Consider the following 22488-nt stretch of genomic DNA (forward strand, 5'->3'; position numbering starts at 1 on the left):
ATTCAGATGCTTGAATAATTCCTATATCAGACTCAATTGATAACAGTTGCATAACCTCCTCAGGTGGTTCAAGATGATTAAGCATAGACATAGGGATGACCGACTGAGGAATCGATTGTGTGGTGGTACTATTTGATTGTGAGTCACCTTCACAATGGTCCTGGTAGTGCCTCATGTAAGTACTCTGGATTACTTTTGATGTGATCAACCAAGTTGAGTTAGACCATGTGTATTTGATGCATTGTGTTCGAGTGTGCAGAGACTTTGAAGCACAAGAAGTCAAGCGGAATACACAACAAGTGAAAAGGATGACATGGGAAGGGAGTTGACGGATTCGATGCGTCCGAGGGCTGAGGAGTTACGAAAGAGTACATCGGTGGAGCGAAAAGGACGCGTGCGGTGCATCCAAGGGATGAGAAGATGAGAGGAGGCCTGCTCGAGAAAGTCAACGTTAGATTTTGATGAGCTCAACTCTGGATGACCTAAGCATCACCCAAGCGAGCGGGATCTGAAAATGGTCAACTTGAAAGTTGACCATGAAGATCTGAGGCACCTCAGTTGACTTGAGGCGCCAAAAGTCCAATAGATTAACTATCGTGGAAGTGACCTAAGATGCCTCGGTTGTTTGGAGGCACCTCGGATGAACAGTAGCCGAGGCACCTTCGATCGACCGAGACGCCTCCGATGAGTTTGGAGCCGTTGTAGTGCGGACAAGAGAGGAAATCCAGCTCAGCCTAACTGAGGCGCCTCTGATGAACTTATGCGCCTCGGACGTGCATGGCCATATCAGAAACTGAATGTTACGTGGAGATAAATCTTATCTAGCTAGAGGCGCCTCCAATGTCATGTCAGCCAATGGTCACTTGTGACCATAATGCTATAAATAACACCATAGAACTATGAGTTCAATAATACATTTAGTATTCATTTTCTATACTTTATTTTTACGCTTCCAACTAATGTAAGGGATTTCTTTGCCTCCGACATCTGTTGAAGAATTAGTTTTGCTTAGTGCTTTCATTACACTAGATTAGCAACCTCCCTTGTTATAAACTAAGTAAAATTCTAAATCTCTTACAATTCTTTTGCATGTTATTTCTTTAATTGATAGGTGTGTACTTGCTAAGTAAATAGTAAGGGAAGGTCTTAATTTTTATTTACAGGCTATTCACTCTGTTTTGGCTGGTCCACCCGATCCAACACCTCATATGCCGACAATGTTAGCAGAACTTGAATTTAGATTTATAATCTAAAGGAAGTTCTACCAAGCCCTCCAAGTAATGCAACGGACGAGAGAATATCTAGAGGTTCTTCGGTGATGTTAACTTCCACAAGAATCCATGCGGAGTTCATCTTGCCACACTACTGTGCCATTTGATCAATGCATAGCGGCCGACCAAGTTGTGATGCTAGTTTACTGAGCACACGGATCATCCAACACTCCAACAGAAGATTCAAGATTTGTAGTTTTAAAGAGCAATTTATTTATTTGTTATTTATTTGATAGGATAATATCAAATTAAATTATATTTAAATAATCACAAATTAATTGGAAAAAAAATATATTTTAAAGAAAAATGTCATAATTAAGGGCTCTCAACATCTTTTCTTTCTTTTTTTTTTACATGTTCCTTAATAAATTAAAATTCTAAAAAAGAAAGTAAAAAAAACTATCACTATTTCAATCTACAAAATTATAATTTTTAATTAATTAATTTTAATTTTATATAGAAGTAATTTACAATATTCACGTACCTTAAATTAAAAATCTTTAAAATAGATTTAATAAAATAAAATAATAATAATCCCTAAATATTTAATATATAAACCAATTAAATCTTATAATGTACTTAACATAATAAAAAAAATAACATAAAAGACAAATGTTTTAATTTCTTGCTATATTAATTAATTAGGAAAGTAAAGATACGAACATCACGCATTAAACAAAACCATATATTTATAATTCTATAAATACCTCGAAATCTAGCAATATTTCTCAATCACATTCACAATTGCATAACAAAAATTATGAGTTCTCGTAGTGTTTTTGTTCTTTTTCTTCTTCTCACCTTTACTACAGGTATATAAATCTCTCTTCTTTTTTTGTCTTTTATCTTTCCCTCTCTTGAAATTAAGCCAAGCAAATCAGTTATATTGTTCATTAAACTATAAAAACTATTAAAAGGTTAATTTCTTTACGGTACGTTGGCTTTGTTCTTGTAGCTTTTGTGGTGGCCGATGGATCGACTTGCAGTAAGTTTATTGGAAGTTGTAGTCAAATAAATTGCAATGAAGATTGCCAGAAAGCTTCCGGCAACACTCCAGGTGCAGTTGGGAAATGCACTGAAGGTGGCAGTTGTTTATGTTCATTTCCATGTTGATGATGATCATTCATAGTTTATCTCCTCGATCGAAAAGTAGAATCGAATAAAGGAGGAGGATGAAGAAGCGACTCATCTTGTTGCTAGTTTTCCTTTTGTTACTTAAATAAATTTGTAAAACGAACTGATCAATTCTCAAGGATTTTGAAGTTCTAAAGATATCTCCAATAATTAGAGTTCTACAAAAACTTTTTTTATGATCATGCTACATAACATTCTAAAATCCTATTGAAACAACTCCAATAGTTAGAGTTCTAAATAATTTTTGTGTGATATAATTAATAATATATAATTGCATGACTACATACATATTATATTAACTTCAAAGAAAAAAGCATCTTTGAAATTTCACTACTATTCTTAAAATACAAAGCTCAAACCTTGCATCCACAATAGTTAAAACTTTTTTGTTCAACTTTTTTATTTTTCAAACCTCTTTAAAAACTTTGCATTGGAGATGCCTTCAATTGTTTACTGAATTCGTGGTGATATCTATTAGGAAATAATTATTATAAGTAAATAGTTATTTGTTTCTTAGTTATTAGAGAATAATTATTATTAGAAAATACTTATTGTTTTCCTAATTTATGTATTTTCCTATCATTTATAATGATATTTATATACATCATATGCTATCATTAATAATACGTGTGAATTTTATCGTCAATATAGTATCAGAGCTCTAAGCTTAACAACAACCCTTTTTTCTCTTTTTTTTTTCTTTTCTCCACAATGACTACTGCCAACGACATCAACCGCCTACAATGGTTGCCACCAACGACATCATCCACCGGCTATCTCTCACAAATACTCTTGATTCTCCTACCTCTCTTGTGGTTCTCAACGTCAATGCTTAAGCACCGTTGAAACTCATCACCTCCAATTATTCTGTCTGGCGCTTGCAGTTCACATCTCTTCTATTCGGATATGACTTACTGGGTTTTGTTGATGGCTCACGTCCCTGCCCTCTACGCAGATAACGCCTACAGATGTCACACTCCCTCAGGCGAATCCTGATCATATTCTCTAGCTCCGCCAGGATCAACTTCTCCTCAACGCTATTATAGGTCTGATGTCTCCTACTCTTGTGCAATTTATTTCTTCATCAACTTCATCTAAAGACGCATGACAGACGTTGGAGAGAACCTACGCCGCTCCCTCACGTGGCAAGATTATAACTCATCGTTAAAATCTTGCCATCCCTCAACAGGGTAACAGGTCTATCACTGATTATATGCAGGACATCAAAAGAAATATTGGTGTTCTTACGCTTATGAATGTCAAAGTTGACTTTGATGAGCTCTCTATTCGTGTCCTGAATGGTCTTAGCCAAGATTACTGCAATATCTCATATGCTCTGCAAGTTTATGACGCCCCTATTACCTTTGATGAACTATTCGAGCAGCTCCTCAGCTATGAGCCCAGTTAAAAGTCTCAACACCGTCTCCATCTTCGATGCCAATGACTGCTCTTGTGGCTCTAACAGGGAATTCTTGTAATCAGTATTCAAATTATCGTGGTGGTCGTCAGCCGGTTCCGCCTATATCCCATCAGCCACGCATGTCTACTCCTAGATTATCTGCGCGTCCTCCTGCACATCCAGCTGTGTCCAGTCCCAATCTTTATCTTGGGCCCTATCAGATTTGTGGTGTCCAATGTCACTCTGCTCGCCAGTGCGGTCATATGACTTCCTCGATGCTTGCTCTGCTTCCGTCGGCTCCTCCGCGTGCTCCGTGTCCCACATATAGTGCGTCGTTTGTGCACACTGTCGTTCATTATACACCTTCGTTTGATTCTCGGGAATGGGTTGTTGACTCCGGCACCTCTCATCATGTCACCACTGATCTCACTACTCTCTCATTGCATGAGCCTTACTCTGGGAATGATAGCGTCGTCATTGGTGATGGTTATAGACTATCTATTACACACACTAGTTCTTTCTTTTTCTCTACTCCATCTTTCCCTTTAGTTTTCTCCAATATTTTATTTGTGTCATCTATGTCAAAAAATTTGATTTCTATCATAGCACTTTGTGCTACTAATCCTGTTACATTTCTTTTCTTTGATTCCTATTTTCCTGTGTTGTATCGTCGTACAGGAGCGAAACTGGTCAACGGGGTCCATAGAGATGGTGTCTATTACTGGCCAAAATTTATGTCTACGCTATCATCGTCTTTCGCCTTTTCTATGTCTGTCTCGTCATCTATTTTCTTATGGCATAGTCGTTTAGGTCATCAGTCATTAGATGTTTTGCAACATTTTTTTTTAATCCTTGGGTCTTTCATTTCCTGCGAATACTTTGTCTAATTTTTCATGCACTTCGTGCAATATTAATAAGAGTCATAAATTACCCTTTCATAAATCTAGTATTTCATCTCGTGCTCTTTTGGATATTTATATTTTCTGATGTTTGGACATCTCCTATATCATCATTTGATGGATTCAAATATTATGTTATCTTTGTCGATCATTTTACAAAGTATATATGACTTTATCCTTTACACAATAAATCAGATGTATACTCTATCTTTATTGCATTCAAAACTCTTGTTGAAAATATGTTCTCGATGACTATCAAACACTATTCACTTATAATGGAGGTAAATTCTTAACCCTTCGCTCCTTTCTTACTACTCATGGTATTAGTCATCTTACCACTCCTCCACACACTCCTAAACCCAATGGATACTCTGAACGTCATCATCATCATATAGTCGAAACTGGTCTCACTTTGTTGCACAAAGCATCTATTCCATTCACTTTCTGGCTTTATGTTTTTGCTGCAACAGTCTATTTGATTAACTGCATGCCTAAGGTTGTCTCTCCCATATGCCTTTTTTGAAAAATTGTTCACCACCATTCCTAATCTCTCTAAGCTTCGAGTTTTCGGGTGTTTATGCTTTCCGTGGTTGCGCCCCTACTCTCATCACAAGCTTGATCCCAAGTCAACCTCTTGTATCTTCCTTGACTATTCTCTCACCAGAGTACCTTCCTGTGCTATGATGTAGCTCTCAAGAGAGTTTTTGTATCTCATCATGTTAAGTTTGTGGTGCATGTTTTTCCATTTGTCATCACCTCCTCCTTGGATTCCACAGTAATAGACACTGACTCTGAGCTCTCTACTGCACCAGTTCTCTCGTGGGACCCTCCAGCACCGATGCCGCAACCTGCCACTAACCGTAGCTGTCCGCAAGTGACTTCTTCATCGCTGTCATCATCGCCTGCTGTGCTTTTTACTGATAATTTGGGTGTCACGTATCTATCAGTTAATCCTGTTTTTCACTCTCGGATGAAGCATCTGGCTGTTGACTATCATTTTGTTCGTGATCTGGTGCAAGCCTTTGAACTGCGAGTTACTCATATTCTTGCTGAGGATCAGTTGACTGATGCACTTACAAAGTCGTTTTCTCAACCTCGGTTGTTTGCTATTTGCAGCAATATTGATGTCATTTTTGGGACACCATCTTGAGAGGGCGTATTAGAAAATAATTATTATAAGTATATAGTTATTTGTTTCCTAGTTATTAGAGAATAATTATTATTAGAAAATAGTTATTTATTTCTTAATTATTAGAAAATACTTATTGTTTTCTTAATTTATGTTGATCCTGTCCGAACCGGGAAGCAGTGGACGCTGGGCACGTGGCGCTTCCTGCTAGATCCTTGAATGCTCCAGTGAACCTGCAACGAAACCGAGCCGGGAGGAGTGTCCCGGCGACGGCCCTCCGACGCTCAAGTCAGGCGAGGAATAACAAAAAGGTGGCTCCAAGATGAAGATTTTTCATACCTCCAGTGGAGAAATGGAAGCCTTATATAGATCTCTCAAAGAAGCCTGGGCGTGCCAATCAAAGCAACCACCTGCCTTTGACCATGCCCAGGTATGGGTCTGTCAGAAGGGCCATGTCTAAATATGGATCTGTCAGGGAGACGTCCATGAGACCATACTGCTACTGTATCAGCCTCTCCATGATGTGACGGCAAGATCGTGCGATCTTGTGTACGGCCTAATCATTAGACATGCTTCGGCTGACATCTCATGTCCTGAGTCGAGCGCATAGGCCGCTCGACCCCCTTTATACCCTCGCCCCTATTTTGGCCGAACGGACAACCCCCTCGGCCCTTGGCCCCTGCCGATCGGATTCCCGCTCGGCCCTTCGGTCTTCCTGCCTGGGCGTCAGAAACATGAGCCCATGGATGGGTTTATCTATAGCTCCGTTCGGACCTACCCATCCGCTCGGCTCGGCCATCCACCGCACAGCCTTTCATCGGTTCTCAGGCTGAGACCCTTCTTACTGCCGGATCACTTGCCTTCCCTTCAAGTCTAGTCGAAGGAGGCAGCGAGTCCGACTGACTGGACTATATGTATTCGAGCGGGCTGTCGCCTCCTTTCCGTAGCTTATATTCTTTCTTTAGCCGTTCGGCCCTTATGCCGGATTTAGCCGCTCGGCTCTTCGTTTCGGATGCCTCGCTCAAAGTGGATGTTGGCTTGCCTAAATCTTCTCGAAAATCGCGCAAATCCCTTCCATTAAGTCGCAGCATGCGCGGTATGACGCGCATTAATTGTGCCTAGTGGCAAGACGCCACGTGGCTCTTCTCGCGCGGCGTCGATGCTTAATACGATGGGACGCGATTGCTTTGAAATAGACGGTCGGATGACGGCCTCGTCCTTCGTGACCTGCATCCGACGGCGGAGGCTATCCAGCCTCGGCAGTATAAGGCCCCCGCCTCCTTCCTTCGCCGCATGCTTGCTTGCGCGCTGCCTCCTGCTTCGTCCTATTGCTGCGGCCTTCGGCGACCCAGTGTCTGTTCTTAAGCGGCGATCACCTCCTCGGTGATTTTTCCCCCCGTTTCCTTCCCAGTGAGTCTTCTGCCTTCGCTTAATAGATCTTCCCTGCTCATTTCGCTCCTTTTGTTTCCCTTCCTTTGATTTCTTTCTGAGATGGCGAGTTCCTCTGAACCCGCTGTTAACATTTTGGGCCCCTGGTACCTGACCATGGAGAGCCGATTCGATGAGAAGCATGCCCAGCGCCTTGTTCGGACATACGGGCTTCCTGATGACCACGAAATAATTATAGCCGGCCCGACCGACCGTCCAAATGACCCGCCGATCGGCTCCATTTGTTTCTTTTTAGACCAATTCCAGGGCGGCCTTAGATTTCCTACCCATCCATTTATTCTGGAGGTTTGTAATTACTTCCGCATCCCGCTCGGCCAGCTTGTGCCGAATTCCTTTAGGTTGCTGAGCGGGATGGTCGTCCTCTTTAAGTTGCACAGTATTCCTCTTGACCCTAAGATATTCCATTTCTTCTTCTACTCCAAACAATCCGAACCGGGCACTTTTATCTTCCAAAGTAGAATAGGCTTTAAATTTTTTGATAACATGCCGACCTCCAACAAACACTGGAAGGAGTTTTTCTTCTTCATCCGACTTCCCGATCGGCCAGCCTTCCGCACCCAATGGCAGACCGCCGTGCCGACCCAGCCGGAGCTTGGCAAGTTCAGAAGTAATCCAGCCTATCTTCATGCGGCGAACTGGTTGTCCGGCCAGCGATACAAGATCGACCAGTTGCTCCTGAAGGGGGTGCTATATATTTTCGGATTATCTCCCGTTCGGGCGAATCTCCCCTTCCGCATGAGTAAGGACTCTTTACTCTCTTAGTCTTTTTTGTCTAACTGATTTTAATTTCTTTCACTGCAGCTGATGTCATGTGGCGATCCAAGGCTACCGCTCACTTGAAATTGAAGTCTGTAGAAATTGAAGCGGCCACCAAAAAGGAGCTCGCCGAGCGGGGTTTAATCCCTAGCCGCCCGGCAGATGCAGGAGAGGGAGGGGCACAGTCCGCTCCTGAAACAGAAGCAGCCTCATCTGCTTCAGCGGAGGTTGAGGCGGAAATTGATCCTGTTTCCTCGGCTCCCGCCGAGCTGGGTGTTCCCCAGGTTGGAGATCCACCTTTGGAGGTTCGGCGGAAACGTCGAAGAGACCCCCGCCTTCCGTCAGCCCAAGAGGGGGAACCACAGGCGCCGATCGGCGTAACTTCGCCCGACCGCACGCCATCCCGGATCGGGACCCCTATGGCTTCGCCTGCCGCACAGTCTTCTGGCTCTCCTCCCCGACCTCGCCGCCGCTTACGTCGGTTGGGCGAAACTTCCACCATAGGGGAGTCCTCGCATCAGGCGGCCGCGACTGAAGAAGCGCCGTCCGGCCACCCTACCATCAAGACTACCCTCCGATTCCCATCGGAGGAATATTTACTGTCTGCCGATCGGCCATCGAGCCCCGTTCACGAAATAACCCTGACTGGTCCGCTCGCCAAACTCTTCGAGGACGCCCAGATTCAGGTGGCCCTTATGACGCCCAAGCAGCTCGGCGATAACAATATGCAGCAGGCCACTCAGGTAAACCCCTCTTCATTCCCGTGTCATGCTATTGTTTGATTCCTGACATTATTATTTCCCTTACAGCGCTGGGCTGAGCAAATTGCCACTAGCCATCGGCTAGCCGAGTTGGAGGGCCTTCTGGAAAAACTCCAAGTGTCGGAAGGTCCCACGGCCGAGCGGGAGAAACAAGCTCTTGAGGCCGAACAGAAGAAGGCTGCCGACCTGGCTGCTGAGGTAGCTCGGCTAGAGGACTTGGTGAAGAAGCGTGACAAAGATGTGAAGCGCGCTGGTAGCCGGAAGAGGCAGGCGATCGCTGACCTGGACAGAATGAAAGTAGATGTCCATGCGCTAAATCAGCGAACTAAGGATCTGGAGGCCCAGCTGAACGCCGAACGGGAGGTCCGTTCGGCTGAATGCACAAAGGCTGAAGCAAACTTGAAGGCCCTCCAAGATTCCTTAACTGCTTCCCGAGCGTTGCTCAAAAAATATAAGGAGGGAGAGCCGAGTCGCCTAGCTGTAGCGCGCCAAGAATACATCCACTCAGAGCGATTCGGTGAAAAGTTTGGTGGCAACGTCTCCTCAACCTTCCTCGAGGCGGTCAAGGTCACCACGGCGTACTTCAAAAAGGGGGGGCATCTTCCTGCTGACCTGAGCATTCCTCCTCCCGAACTGGCGGCCATGATCGACGATATCCCGGACACCTTTTTTAATTTTGAGGATCCGGAGTGATGTGGGTTATTTCAAGCACTTTTTGTACTTCCTCCGCTCGGCGGATGTGAGATTTTTGTACGTGCCGTTCGGCATAATTTTTCTTCTAATGAAACGATGCCCCTTTTCCTGTCTTCCTACTCATTGTCCATAATATTCTTCTGTTTGCTTAACATTAATGCTTGTAAAATTTTCGCCAGTCGTGCTCTTAAACTTTCTCCTTCACGCGTCCGATCGGCTTGGCTCATTGCATAAAGTGCGAGTGAGCAGACCTACTCGTTCTGCACGTATCCTGCTTGCGTGAAGTCAACAAACGCCGAGTGTCGAAGGACCAACCCCCCTTCGGGCCTGAATGCTTTAATATTTATAGTTTTCGCAATTTCTTACTCCGATATTCGTTCTTCCGCTTGGTATATTTATAGCCGATCGGCGCGGCTCTCGATTTTTAACGACGGTGCTCGTCGGCTTTCCGCTCGGATTATTTATAGACGCCGGCCCGTCTCTCGATTTTTAACGACGGGGCTCGTCGGCTTTCCGCTCGGATTATTTATAGACGCCGGCCCGTCTCTCGATTTTTAACGACGGGGCTCGTCGGCTTTCCGCTCGGATTATTTATAGACGCCGGCCCGTCTCTCGATATTTAACGACGGTGCTCGTCGGCGCGGATATTTATAGCCGATCGGCGCGGCTCTCGATTTTTAACGACGGTGCTCGTCGGCGCGGATATTTATAGCCGGTCGGCGCGGCTCTCGATTTTTAACGACGGGGCTCGTCGGCGCGGATATTTATAGCCGATCGGCGCGGCTCTCGATTTTTAACGACGGTGCTCGTCGGCTTTCCGCTCGGATTATTTATAGACGCCGGCCCGTCTCTTTTTAACGACGGGCTCGTCGGCGCGGATATTTATAGCGGTCGGTCGCGGCTCTCGATTTTAACGACGGTGCTCGTCGGCGCGGATATTATAGCGGTCGGCGCGGCTCGATTTTAACGGCGGGCTCGTCGGCTTTCCTTCGGATTATTTATAGGCGCCCGTCTCGATTTTTGCGGTGCTCGTCGGCGCGGATATTATAGCCGGCGGCTCTCGATTTTAACGACGGGCTCGTCGGCGCTCTCGGATTATTTATAGACGCGGCCGTCTCGATTTTTAACGACGGTGCTCGTCGGCGGATATTTATAGTCGGCGCGGCTCTCGATTTTTAACGACGGGGCTCGTCGGCTTTCCGTCGGATTATTTATAGACGGCGGCCCGTCTCTCGATTTTAACGGCGGTGCTCGTCGGCGCGGATATTATAGCCGGTCGGTGCGGCTCTCGATTTTTAACAGCGGTGCTCGTCGGCGCGGATATTATAGCCGGTCGGTGCCTCTCGATTTTTAACGGCGGTGCTCGTCGGCGCGGATATTATAGCCGGTCCGCTCGATTTTTAACGACGGTGCTCGTCGGCGCGGATATTTATAGCCGGTCGGCGCGGCTCTCGATTTTTAACGACGGGGCTCGTCGGCGCGGATATTTATAGCCGGTCGGCGCGGCTCTCGATTTTTAACGACGGGGCTCGTCGGCGCGGATATTTATAGCCGGTCGGCGCGGCTCTCGATTTTTAACGACGGTGCTCGTCGGCGCGGATATTTATAGCCGGTCGGCGCGGCTCTCGATTTTTAACGACGGGGCTCGTGATATTTATAGCCGGTCGGCGCGGCTCTCGATTTTTAACGACGGGGCTCGTCGGCGCGGATATTTATAGCCGGTCGGCGCGGCTCTCGATTTTTAACGACGGGGCTCGTCGGCTTTCCGCTCGGATTATTTATAGACGCCGGCCCGTCTCTCGATTTTTAACGACGGTGCTCGTCGGCGCGGATATTTATAGCCGGTCGGCGCGGCTCTCGATTTTTAACGACGATGCTCGTCGGCGCGGATATTTATAGCCGGTCGGCGCGGCTCTCCGGTTTAATGTCTGGGCTAGACGGCTTTAGGGCTAACTCCTTACCAGGTCGAGCGACCTTGGCCTTCCGTTTCGCAGAGGATACCCTGTGCTATCATCCTTCTACTTCCTGCATCGCAAGTGCCTAGGCGACCGAGGAGCATATACAGTTACATTTAGCGCACCTTTTACCCAGTGCGGAGAACGTATTCCTGGCCAAACGGCTCAGGGTCTGCTTCGTCGAGCATTTTTGCTAAGATAATTTACCGCCGTTCGAACGGTACAGGGCCTTCGACCCACGATAATGTCTCATTTTCGCTCCTTTGACTCTTCATTTCTGCATTTCAAGCATTCAGTCGAAAAATGAAGTACACCGAGTGATTTACAGTGATACACCTTTCATCCCGCCCGGTAAGGCTGGAGGTGGTTCGCGCTCCACGGTCTATCTAGCTGCCGACCGTCCTTGTCTTCCAAATAATACGCGCCCGAGCGGAGCTTTTCGATGACTCTGAAGGGACCGGCCCATGGAGCTTCAAGTTTGCCGACGTCGCCGACCGGCTTGACTTTCTTCCAGACAAGATCGCCGACCTGGAATGATCTGGGAATGACGCGCCGGTTGTAAGTTTGCTTCATCCGCTGGCGGTATGCCATCAGCCGAACGGCTGCCTTCGCCCTCTCCTCTTCTACCAAGTCCAGCTCCATGTTTCTTCGTTCGGCGTTGTCATCATCGTAGCTCTGGATCCGGATTGAATCAACGCCGACTTCGACTGGAATGACGGCCTCACCGCCATATACCAAATGGAACGGTGTGACTCCTGTCCCTTCTTTTGGCGTCGTTCGGATGGCCCACAAGACGCTCGGCACTTCATCTGGCCAACTTCCCCCCAAATGGTCGAGCCGAGCACGCAGAATACGGAGAATTTCCCTGTTGGCGACTTCAGCCTGACCGTTGCTCTGGGGATAGGCCACAGACGTGAAATGTTGCTCAATGCCGTAGCTCCTGCACCACTCTTCTAACATTTTCCCTGTGAACTGCCGCCCGTTGTCGGACACTAGTCGGCGAGGGATGCCGAACCGACAAATGATGTGTTGCCAGATGAATTTTTTAACCATTTGTTCAGTAATCTTTGCGAGCGGCTCGGCCTCCACCCACTTGGAGAAGTAGTCTACCGCCACTAGTAAGAATTTTCTCTGCCCGGTCGCCATCGGGAATGGACCCACAATATCCATTCCCCATTGATCAAACGGACATGAGATGGTTGATGCCTTCATCTCCTCTGCCGGTCGGTGGATGAAGTTATGATACTTCTGGCATGAAAGGCATGTAGATACTGTCCGAGCGGCATCTGTTTGTAAGGTTGGCCAAAAGTATCCAGCCAAGAGGATCTTCTTGGCCAACGAGCGCCCGCCCGATGTCCCCGCATGATCCTTGATGTACTTCACGGAGGATGTAAGGAGTCTTCCGAGCTACACATTTCCAAAGGGCAAAAAGCTTTCTTGTAAAGCGATCTCGATGAGTGTAAACCGTGGCTCTTCTTGAGGAGGCTGCATATTCCTCGAGATGGTGTGGTGCCCGAACGGAGGAATTCTATAATAGGTGTCCTCCAGTCACTTGGAAGCGTGAGGCCTTGCATCCGGTCGACATGCGCTACAGTGATTTTTCAATTGGTTCTTTGAAGGCGTGGCGTTATCGAGCTTCATGACTTGGCTAACTCATCGGCCGCTGGTTCTCCGTTCGGGAATCTTCCGAATAAGCACCTCTCGGAAAGCGACTTTGAGTTTTCAAAGGCCTCAGGTAGAGTTTGAGTCGAACAGGTTGATTTCAAAGGTCTTGGAGCCGAGCGCTGGCGTGAATCCGAATAAAGTGTCACCCGACCGGCTCCCACATGCTGTGCTGCCTGCCGGCTATAAGGGCCTCATACTCGCCTCATTGTTAGTAGCTTTGTAATCCAGGACGGATAGGTGCATCTTTTCTTCCGAGGTGAGAGTAGTACTATTCCGATCCCACTTCTGAGCCGAGTGGAGGATCCATCCACATATATTCTCCACATAGCTTCAGGCTGGCCTTTGCACTTCGGTCACAAAATCGCCAAGGATTGGGCTTTAATCGCCGAGAGGTCGATATTGGATGTCAAACTCGCAATGCGCCCACTTGATGAGCCGTCCGGACGCTCGGATTCAACAAGACTCTTGAGTGGGTACTTCGTCCGGACAATGATGGTGTGAGCCAAGAAATACGGTCGCAGGCGACGAGCGGCTAGAACCAAAGCAAAGGCCAACTTCTCGAGCCCGGTGTAACGAGACTCAGCGTCTTTTAAAATGTGGCTCAGAAAATACACCGGCTGCTCTTCGCCGTTCGCCCTCACAAGTGCTGAGCCTACAGCATGCTCAGTTGACGATAGATACATATAAAGTGACTCACCCCCGCTCGGCTTGGCCAGCACAGGCAGAGAATTTAGATATGTTTTCAACTCTTCAAATGCTCGGTCACACTCTTCATCCCACTGGAACTTAGTAGCCTTGCGCAGGATCTTGAAGAATGGCAGGCTCCGGTCGGCGGTTTTGGAGATGAATCTGGACAATGCAGTTATCCGACCGGTCAACCGTTGTACCTCCCTTGTGTTTCTAGGAGGAAGCATGTTTTGCAGAGCTTTCACCTTGCTGGGGTTGGCTTCAATTCCCCGCTCGGTCACTATATATCCCAAGAAATGCCCTCCTTTTGCTCCGAACAGGCACTTCTGGGGATTCAGCTTGACTCCATATCTGCGCAGCGTTCGGAAGGTTTCTTCCATGTCCTTGCAGAGATCTACCGCTCGGACGGATTTAATAAGAATATCGTCTACATAAACTTCCAGATTCCGCCCGATCTGCTCCCGGAATACTTTGTTCATCAAGCGTTGATAGGTGGCCCCGACATTCTTCAATCCGAACGGCATCACTTTGTAGCAATAAGTGCCGTCGGCCGTCACGAAGCTTACTTTTTCTTGATCTTCCCGGGCGAGCGGCACTTGATGATATCCTTGGTAGGCGTCAAGCATGCAGATTAATTCGCAGCCGGCCGTAGAGTCCACCAGCTGATCTATCCGGGGAAGAGGATAAAAATCCTTGGGACATGCTTTGTTCAAGTCCCGAAAGTCGATGCAAACTCTCCACTTGCCGCCCGGCTTGGAGACCAATACTACGTTGGCCAGCCAGCTCGGGAACTGCACCTCGCGTACGTGGCCGGCCTTCAGAAGTTTTTCTACTTCCGCCCGGATGATGGCATTCTGCTCGGCACTGAAATCTCTTTTTCTTTGCTTTATCGGCCGAGCGTCCGGTCGGACATGTAACTCATGCTGCGCTATGCTCGGCGAAATTCCGGGCAATTCATGTGTCGACCAGACGAAGACATCGTGATTTCGTTGGAGGCATTGGATCAGCTTCTCCTTCTGTTCTTCCTCCAGATCCGAGGCGATAAAAGTCGTGGCCTCCGATCGGGTTGGATGGATCTGAACTTCCTCCTTTTCATCATAAATTAAAGCAGGAGGTTTCTCGGTTATGACGTGTACCTCGATTCGGGGCGCCTTCCGAGCGGAGCAAGCTTCTGCCCGAATCATCTCTATATAGCACCGCCGAGCTGCTAGCTGATCTCCAGGCACTTCTCCTACTTGGTCCTCCATCGGGAACTTTATCTTCTGGTGGAAGGTTGAGACAACTGCTCGGAATTCGCCGAGCGCCGGTCGTCCCAAAATGACGTTGTAGGATGACGGAGAGTCGACCACCACGAAGTTTATTGTCCTGGTCCTCCTGAGCGGCTCTTCTCCCAGCGAGGTGGCTAGCCGGATCTGCCCGACCGGCTGAACTTCGTTGCCCGTAAACCCGTAGAGCGGGGTCGTCATGGGCAGCAGCTCGGCTCGAACGCCTTCTTGAATATGATGTTGACCGAGCTCCCTGTGTCAACAAATATGCGGTGAATGGTGTAATTTGCTATTACCGCTTTAATGAGCAGCGCGTCGTCATGGGGCACTTCTACTCCTTCTAAATCTCCGGGCCCGAAAGTAATTTCCGGTCCACTTGCCCGCTCTTGGCTACAGCCGACCGCGTGGATCTGCAGCTGCCGAACGCCCGCCTTTCTGGCTCGGTTGGAGTCTCCTCCGGTCGGCCCTCCAGCAATAACGCTGATCTCGCCCCGGGAAGTATTGCTCCTATTTTCCTCCTCCCGAGCGGACGGTCGGGACCGTTCTCTAGACGCCCGGCGATTCTCCCGTCTTGGGGATCGGTGCCGATCGGGCGTCTGGTGATGTCGCCTCTCGGTGCGGATCCGGTCAGCTTCATAGGTCCTTTGTCTTCTGTCGATGGGAGGAGACCGTCGTTCGGCTCTCCTGGGAATGGGATTAGTCACGAAGGGAAGACTTCGATAATCCCTCGTGTTGTTCATATCCGACTGGTGGAAGGAGCAGAACAGAGGGGTCCACTTCTTCTTCGGTTTGGGCCGAGCGGCAGCCACCTCTTGTACATGTGATCTGGCGTGGGGGGATCGAATTGCTTCGGCCCTCGGTCCTCTAGGTGGCTGCTGAGCGGCGTGCTGTTTCCGCTCGGCCTGAACAGGTGCACGCTCGGCTAGAGTTTCCTTTTTCCGAGCGGCTTGCGCTTCTTCCACGTTTATGTATTCGTTGGCCCGATGCAACATGTGATCATAATCTCGGGGCGACTTTCGGATGAGCGACCGGAAGAAGTCACCATCTACCAGGCCTTGTGTGAAGGCGTTCATCATCGTCTCCGATGTGGCCGTTGGGATGTCCATTGCCACTTGGCTGAATCGTTGGATGTAAGCCCGAAGCGATTCCTTTGGATCTTGCTTGATGGCGAACAGGCTGACACTTGTCTTCTGATAACGCCGACTGCTAGCAAAGTGGTGGAGGAAGGCCGTTCGGAAATCCTTGAAGCTTGTGATAGATCCGTCCGGCAACCTCCGGAACCACCGTTGAGCCGATCCCGAGAGTGTGGTAAGAAAGACGCGGCATTTCACTCCATCGATGTATTGATGGAGCGTGGCCGTGTTATCAAACTTACCCAGATGATCATCCGGGTCCGTTGTTCCGTTGTACTCGCCGATCGTCGGAGGCACGTAGTGCTTGGGCAGAGGGTCTCGTAGAATAGCCTCCGAAAATTGGCGGTTGGCCCGCTCGGGAGATGAGTCCGCCCGGGGAGCCTTACCTTTTCTGTCATCCCGCCTTGGTATTTCGTCCGAAGAAGAACCTCTATCTCTTCGAGCTGGTGCGGCTTCAGGGGTGCGAAACAAGGCCCGGTGAAATGCGACGGTAGCTGGAGGTGCTTCCGCTCGGCCACCAGACGCAGATGTCGCTTGTTGCTCCTGTCGTTCGGCCGCTGCTTTCTGTTTTTGTTCAACAAGTTTGGCGGCCCTTATCTCGACCAGAGCGTCGAGCTCTTCCCTCGAAAGTGTCACCGTGTTTTGTCGTCCAGCCTCGTCCATTGTTACCGATCGGATGCAGGAGCGTTCCCACAGACGGCGCCAATTTGATCCTGTCCGAACCGGGAAGCAGTGGACGCTGGGCACGTGGCGCTTCCTGCTATATCCTTGAATGCTCCGGTGAACCTGCAACGAAACCGAGCCGGGAGGAGTGTCCCGGCGACGGCCCTCCGACGCTCAAGTCAGGCGAGGAATAACAAAAAGGTGGCTCAAAGATGAAGATTTTTCATACCTCCAGTGGAGAAATGGAAGTCTTATATAGATCTCTCAAAGAAGCCTGGGCGTGCCAATCAAAGCAACCACCTGCCTTTGACCATGCCCAGGTATGGGTCTGTCAGAAGGGTCATGTCTAAATATGGATCTGTGAGGGAGACGTCCATGAGACCATACTGCTACTGTATCAGCCTCTCCATGATGTGACGGCAAGATCGTGCGATCTTGTGTACGGCCTAATCATTAGACATGCTTCGGCTGACATCTCATGTCCTGAGTCGAGCGCATAGGCCGCTCGACCCCCTTTATACCCTCGCCCCTATTTTGGCCGAACGGACAACCCCCTCGGCCCTTGGCCCCTGCCGATCGGATTCCTGCTCGGCCCTTCGGTCTTCCTGCCTGGGCGTCAGAAACATGAGCCCATGGATGGGTTTATCTATAGCTCCGTTCGGACCTACCCATCCGCTCGGCTCGGCCATCCACCGCACAGCCTTTCATCGGTTCTCAGGCTGAGACCCTTCTTACTGCCGGATCATATGTATTTTTATTTTCACTTGTAATAATATTTATATATATATATATATATAATATATAATATATTATCATTAATAATATATATGAATTTTATCGTCAATAATATCAATAAGAGTCATAATAATTGAAGTGCAAGAGAGAGTTTAATTCAATCTAAAATATAAGAGAGCTCTTCAAGTGGAAGATGCATGTTTTAGTATTATCTTAGTAATTTATAATATTTAAGACTTGATTTAATCAAATTTGCATTTAAATAATATTAGAACTCAAGTTCTAATATAAATAAATTTATAATCAAGTTTTATTTTATAAAATATAATGTCAATTTAAATTGGCAAATTATAATGTTTCAAAGTAAACTTTTTAAACATTGAATTTATTCACAATGAATGTCAGTATGTCACAACTGTAAATTCATATTTTATCATTATAATAATAATTTTTTAATAAAGTTTGAAATATAATCTCTTGGAGCCTCACAAAACATGTAATATATTTGATATAATTCAAGCAGCAAAACACATAATGATTTATTTTCAAGTGAACCCCCTAAAAATTAATAAACACATATTCATTTAGAGGCTAATGCTAATTAGTAGAGACAACGTGCATAAGAGAAATTAGTGACTCTATTGAGGTGGTAGTTCTAGTAAAAAGGAAAACCAAGTTGACCCCTGATTTTTTGGATGCACCTCAACTCGTTGGCCTCTCGTTTCCTTGGCGACTCGACTCGAAATATAAGGTCATTTTAGGAACAGAATAATTATCACGTAACTACCGAATTATTTCATGAAAAGGATAACCATTACGTAAATCTCGGATTATTTTAGGAAAAAAATAGCGATGCATATAAGTCTTGCATTATTTAAGGAATTAAATAATGATAACGTGGAGATCGGAACGAAAGGAAAAAGTCTATTGTCTCCCTATAAAAGGTAGCTCTTTCCGACATCCAAGGTATATACATGCACACATACGTCCAAACCCTAATATTATTCTTTTCCTTCTTATTCATCCTCTAACTTGGGTGTTGGAGTGGTTGCGTCGGGAACCCCTGGTCATCATTCTAATATCTTTTCTTCTAATTTGCTATTGTCTAGGCTCATAGAACCACATCATCTTTTTTTGTCATCAAGCAATTTGGCAATTAAAGTTGGCAACAAAGCTAACTCATTGGTGATTCACTTGTACGACGTTCTCGGGGAGGATCAAATTGACATTGACCATGGAAAAACTGAGTTAAAGACCTGAACCAAGATGTTAAGATTGATGATGTCGGAAGATCTAACATCATCGCAATGGCAACAAAAGATTTTGACAAATTGGTAGCGACGACTGTGCAAGAGGTATTAAAGGGGCAACCCTCGCATCCTCCACCAACAATCAATCCCTTAACTGAACCACCGTCCGAGTCTGTTGAAGCGACATCAACACACCAGAAGGTACCTTGACCTACTAGACGCCGCAGACTGCTTCTCCCATATTGATTGGTAAGTCCATCGTGAGAGAATATTCTGTAGAATCTTCTGGTGAAACCCCTTAGCGGGATTTTCCAAGGGAAAATGACCCCAAATTTGGTGGAACGAAAGCTCTTTGGGCGGCCTCCGTTTTTGAGGGACAACCTCAAGATGAGTTGCCAAGATACTTTCAGGTATTGAAGATAGAGGAATATACTGGTACTATAAAAATCTTGAAGATCACATCTGTAAATTTGAGAACACTTCTTTGTTACATCAGTATACGGATGACGTCAAGTGTTGAGTTTTCTTGACCACACTTTCAGGTTCGACATGGAGATGGTTTAGTAGACTTCCTGCCTTTTCTATCCAAACTTTTGAGGAGTTTAAAGCTATCTTTATGCAACACTTTGCAACCAACCGAAGACTAAAAAATGTCACATGATTTATTCGCCCTCAATTAGAAATTCAAAGAACCCTTGAAAGAATATTTATAACAATTTAATCGGGTGACCATGAATGCTCCTCTAGTTACCTCAGAAGTACAGGCTAATATTTTCTCACAAGACTTGGTTGGTAGATATTTTTTTAGGTCTTTGGTTAAAAAATCTCCTAACCAATTTGGAAGGATTACAAGTTCGAGCACTTAAGTATATTCAACTTGAGGAATTTCAGTCTGGGAAGAGAAAGAAAGCTCCAACTCCTACTCTTGACCCCACTCATCCATATCGTAGAGCCCCTCCTCCACCCTTGCGAAATAGAGAGTTCACAAATCAGAGGGAGGAAAAGGTGGTACAGGTTGTGGAAGTAGCTTTGACTCCTCTTGAATCTGATTGAAGATCCCCCGAGGTAACTCAATATTGTGTCTACCATCAATCAAGTACTCATTTCATTTGGGATAGTTAGCAGTATGTGAGGAATTGAAATGAGTAGCTGATCAACAAAACACCAATTGGAGTGAGCCCAACAAAAGAAAGTCTCCTGAACCTTATAAACGTCGTCGCCATTATGATGCTAATATTGATTGACCTACGAGTCAGCGATCTTGTTCTCCTTCAAAGGAACCTCGAAGTTCCTCTCAATCTCATCCAAATACAGAAAAAAAGGTACAAGCAAAAACAAGAATGATGCTCAAGGCACTGTGAACATGATATTGTGTGGTCCCATAGATGGGGACTCCACTTGAACCCGAAAGGCTCACAAAAGAAAGTTAGAAAGTTACGTCATTAGTACTAGTCCGAAAAGATGACAAGTCCTAAGGTGGTTCAAGATAATTGAGCACGGACACAAGCATGGCTGACTGAGGAACCGATTGTGTGGTAATACTATTTAATTGTGAGTTGCCTTCTCACTGGTCTTGGTAGTATCTCATGCGCTAACAATGTAAGCAGGACTTGAATTTAGATTCATAATGTAAGGAAAGTTCTACCCAACCCTCAAGGCAATGCAACGAGAAGAACATTTAGAGGTTCTTTGGTGATCTGATATCAACTTCCATATGAACTTGTGCGAAGTTGATCTTGCCACACTACTGTGCCATTTGATCCGTGCATAGTGGCCAACCAATTAGTTGTGATGCTAGTTTGCTCAGTGCAAGAATCGTCCAACACTTCAGGGGTAGATTCGAGATTTGTAACTTTGAAGAGCAATTTATTTATTTGTCTACATATTGTATTTATTTGATATGATGATATAAGCCCCAAGACGTAGTATAGATGGTGAACGTATGATATTTCTCTTTCTATATCCGTGGGGTCGATACTAGGGGTCTGTTAATATAGCGAATCTATATTTTTTTTTGATAGGATGATATAAAATTAAATTGTATTTAAATAATCACAAATTAAATGAAAAATAAAATCTATATTTTAAAGAAAAATGTCATAATTAAGGGCTCTCAACCTTTTTCTTTTTTTATATGTTTATTAATAAATGAAAATTCTAAAGAAGAAAGTAAAAAAACTATCACTATTTCAATCTACAAAACTATAATTTTTAATTAATTAATTTTAATTTTCTATAGAAACAATTTATAATATTTAAATCACGTACCTTAAATTAAAAATCTTTAAAGTATATTTAACAAAAATAAAATAATTAATAATAATAATACACAATAGCTAAATATTTAATATACAAACAAATTAAATCGTATAAGGTACTTAACATTATAAAAAAAAAATAACATAAAGATAAAAGTGATAATTTCTTGCTATATAAATTAATTAGAAAAGTAAAAGATACGAACATTAAATTATTGGTGTAAGCATAAAACAAAACCATATATTTGTAATTCTATAAATACCTCAAAATCTAGCAATATTTCTCACACATTAACAATTGCATAACAAAAATTATGAGTTCTCGTAGTGTTCTTGCTCTTTTTCTTCTTCTCACCTTTACTACAGGTATATAATTCTCTCCTTTTTTTTTTTTTTTGTCTTCCCCTCTTGAAATTAAGCTAAGCATATCAGTTATAATGTTCATAAAACTATAAAAACTAACAAAAGGTTAATTTCTTTACGGTATGTTGTCTTTGTTCTTGTAGCTTTTGTGGTGGCCGATGGATCGACTTGCAGTAAGTTTATTGGAAGTTGTAGTCAAATAAATTGTAATGAAGATTGCCAGAAAGCTTCCGGCAACACTCCAGGTGCAGTTGGGAAATGCACTGAAGGTGGCAGTTGTTTATGTTCATTTCCATGTTGATGATGATCATTCACAGTTTATCTTCTCGATCGAAAAGTAGAATCGAATAAAGGAGGAGGATGAAGCGACTCATCTTGTTGCTAGTTTTCCTTTTGTTACTTAAATAAATTTGTAAAACTGAACTGATCAATTCTCAAGGATTTTGAAGTTCTATGCCCCAATTGTTTACTGAATTCATGGTGATATCGATAAGGGTCATAATAATTGAAGTGCAAGAGAGAGTTTAATTCAATCTAAATATAAGGGGGGAAAATGTCAATTTAAATTGGCAACTTAGAATATTTCAAAGTAAACTTTTTAAACAATGAATTTATTAACCTTGAATGTCAACTGTAAATTCATATTTTATCATTGAAATTATAATAATTTAATTTTTTTAATAATGTTTGATATATAATCTCTTTGAGCCCACTTAATTTTTTTTAATACTTCAGACATGTTAATTATTATAATACTGACAAAATATGTAATATAATTGTATAATTAAAGCCACAAAACACATATTATGATTTATTTTAAAGTTAAAAAATATTAAAATTGATGATTTCTCAAAATTACCTTTCTAATAAACACATATTATCTTGCTATTATTTTTTTTTTAAATCATGAGTTTTTTTTTTAAAAAAAAAATCAGATACAAATATGTTTATGATTTTAAAAATATAAAAATCTATATAATTTGAACCAGGGGCCTTGGATAACAATTTGAAATTATAGGGGCA

Source organism: Zingiber officinale, unplaced genomic scaffold, assembly GCF_018446385.1.
Source record: "Zingiber officinale cultivar Zhangliang unplaced genomic scaffold, Zo_v1.1 ctg54, whole genome shotgun sequence".
NCBI lineage: Eukaryota > Viridiplantae > Streptophyta > Magnoliopsida > Zingiberales > Zingiberaceae > Zingiber > Zingiber officinale.